This window comes from Schistocerca gregaria, chromosome 3 (assembly GCF_023897955.1).
Source record: "Schistocerca gregaria isolate iqSchGreg1 chromosome 3, iqSchGreg1.2, whole genome shotgun sequence".
NCBI lineage: Eukaryota > Metazoa > Arthropoda > Insecta > Orthoptera > Acrididae > Schistocerca > Schistocerca gregaria.
Window position 1 is genome coordinate 19,458,972 of NC_064922.1, and position 3,128 is coordinate 19,462,099.

General features: G+C 49.0%; 1 non-coding gene across 1 annotated transcript; it reads left to right on the plus strand.

Annotated features, from left to right (window-relative positions):
* Window positions 1-571: 571 nt before the first annotated feature.
* Window positions 572-644, plus strand: Trnaa-cgc (transfer RNA alanine (anticodon CGC)). Its single transcript has one exon. It is a non-coding gene; the product is annotated as a tRNA-Ala (tRNA).
* Window positions 645-3,128: the final 2,484 nt, after the last annotated feature.

The following is a 3,128-nucleotide window of genomic DNA, read 5'->3' on the forward strand; positions in this document are numbered from 1 at the left end:
GACACCGAGCAGCCACACTAGGAGGGCGGCCTAAGCCGTAGGCGAAATGTGTTCATTCGCTTTGGCGCGACGTCGAACTATAAATAATGCTGTCACTAGCGTGAGCGTCGTGGAATGTCGGAAAAGTCGGCTGCGTGGGTGAGTGCCAAATTTGGCGAGCGTTTTGTAGTATGCGCAGTGCAATGGAGACGCGGAAACTTGTTGTGGCCCAGTGTTTTGCAGCTGGACGACAAGAGTAGTACACAGTAGTAAAGAGCGAGGCACTGAGTTGGCATGAATAATGTAGTGCTCAATGGGACTCGGGATGTGTTTGTTACCTCAGGTGCTGTATGATTGTCGACAAGGAGTGAAAACGGAGCAATTTGTGACGGCTCTTTCAATTTAAGACGTTAAAAACAGATGGAATTTGCATTTCTAATACCAGAGCATCGAAACTACTTGGAACTTTTGTGTATATGAACGTGTCCGCGCCTTTGTACTCTGCTCCCTTCACCGCTACAAACCAACCAACCATTGTGTCCGTGCGCATCAGAGTCGCAAAGAATGGGGAATAGCGCAGTTTGGTCGTGCCTGGGGCGTAGCTCAGTTGGTAGAGCGTTCGCTTCGCATGTGAAAGGTGCAGCGTTCAAGCCGCGGTGCCTCAATTTTTTGTGGTCAGTGCATTGTAAGTGTTGGTCGCGGCGAACCTAAAGGCACGCAATATGTTGCAAAGCCAGCGTCACAGACTGATATGATGTATACTGACGTAAGGAGAGCAAGATGTAAGTGAGGGGACCGGCTGTTATCGAGGTGTCATCGAGTGCAGATCGGTCTTAGGTATCACGGCTTAACCTCATTGAAGTCTATAGGGTGGACAACACGTTCGTCTTACTCAGAGCGGTGTCCGAACTATATTTTCGACGTTGTACGTGCCACTTTCATTGTGGCCAACTACGATTCGATACAGAATGCACGAAACCTGAAAGACACCCTAACGGATACATAGAGAGTAGTGTTTGTCTGCTGAATAATGGGAGTGCAAGGGTCTGTGTCGTCTATATGGCTGTTTGTAGCACCATTAGTCTTTGGGATGGCGGGCGTAGCTCAGATGGTAGAGCGCTCGTTTAGTATGCGAGAGGTACTGGGATCAATACCCAGTGCCTCCAGAATTTTTAACACACCTACATGCGCACCTTGCCATGCAAGTGGAATAATTCACAGCCAGCAGATGTGTTTAGGAAGATACAAGCGAATGATTAGCATCCACAATTGGCAAGCGTGCTGTTATTAGTGCGCGGGAAGCACCCTCCTCCCACGCCTACACTTTATTTAGAAACAGTACAAGTGTTCCCGTAAGATTCTCAAGCCTATGTCGGAAAGATCTGCGTTGCGCCGAGTTCACGTAAATCCCACTGCACATTCCTATTCTTTGCGTGCAGTCGGCTGCTACTGGTGTTGCTAGTTGTGACTGCTGATAACAGATGCCGTAGCAATCAATTCATGGAATGAGTTGTATGTTTTGCGATAGTCTGTCTCTGACAAGCAAGCACAGGTGACATAGGTGCGAACACAGGAAGCTAGCAGACCCTCGCTGCCTGCAGACACCGAGCAGCCACACTAGGAGGGCGGCCTAAGCCGTAGGCGAAATGTGCTCATTCGCTATGGCGCGACGTCGAACTATAAATAATGCTGTCACTAGCGTGAGCGTCGTGGAAAGTCGGAAAAGTCGGCTGCGTGGGTGAGTGGCAAGTTTGGGGAGCGTTTTGTAGTATGCGCAGTGCAATGGAGACGCGGAAACTTGTTGTGGCCCAGTGTTTTGCAGTTGGGGGACAAGATTAGTACACAGTAGTAAAGAGCGAGGCACTGAGTTGGCATGAATAATGGAGTGCACAATGGTGCTCGAGATGTGTTTGTTACCTCAGGTGCTGTATGATTGTCGACAAGGAGTGAAAACGGAGCAATTTGTGACGGCTCTTTCAATTTAAGACGTTAAAAACAGACGGAATTTGCATTTGTAATACCAGAGCATCGAAACTACTTGGAACTTTTGTGTATATGAACGTGTCCGCGCCTTTGTACTCTGCTCCCTTCACCGCTACAAACCAACCAACCATCGTGTCCGTGCGCATCAGAGTCGCAAAGAATGGGGAATAGCGCAGTTTGGTCGTGCCTGGGGCGTAGCTCAGTTGGTAGAGCGTTCGCTTCGCATGTGAAAGGAGCAGCGTTCAAGCCGCGGTGCCTCCATTTTTTGTGGTCAGTGCATTGTAAGTGTTTGTCGCGGCGAACCTAAAGGCACGCAAGATGTTGCAATGCCAGCGTCACAGACTGATATGATGTATACTGACGTAAGGAGAGCAAGATGTAAGTGAGGGGACCGGCTGTTATCGAGGTGTCACCGAGTGCAGATCGGTCTTAGGTATCACGGCTTAACCTCATTGAAGTCTAGAGGGTGGACAACACGTTCGTCTTACTGAGAGCGGTGTCCGAACTCTATTTTCGACGTTGTACGTGCCACTTTCATTGTGGCCAACTACGATTCGATACAGAATGCACGAAACCTGAAAGACACCCTAACGGATACATAGAGAGTAGTGTTTGTCTGCTGAATAATGGGAGTGCAAGGGTCTGTGTCTTCTATATGGCTGTTTGTAGCACCATTAGTCTTCGGGGTGGCGGGCGTAGCCCAGATGGTAGAGCGCTCGGTTAGTATGCGAGAGGTACTGGGATCAATACCCAGTGCCTCCAGAATTTTTAACACACCTACATGCGCACCTTGCCATGCAAGTGGAATAATTCACAGCCTGCAGATGTGTCTAGGAAGATACAAGCGAATGATTAGCATCCACAAGTGGCAAGCGTGCTGTTATTAGTGCGCGGGAAGCACCCTCCTCCCACGCCTACACTTTATTTAGAAACAGTACAAGTGTTCCCGTAAGATTCTCAAGCCTATGTCGGAAAGATCTGCGTTGCGCCGAGTTCACGTAAATCCCACTGCACATTCCTATCCTTTGCGTGCAGTCGGCTGCTACTGGTGTTGCTAGTTGTGACTGCTGATAACAGATGCCGTAGCAATCAATTCATGGAGTGAGTTGTATGTTTTGCGTTAGTCTGTCTCTGACAAGCAAGCACAGGTGACATAGGTGCGAACA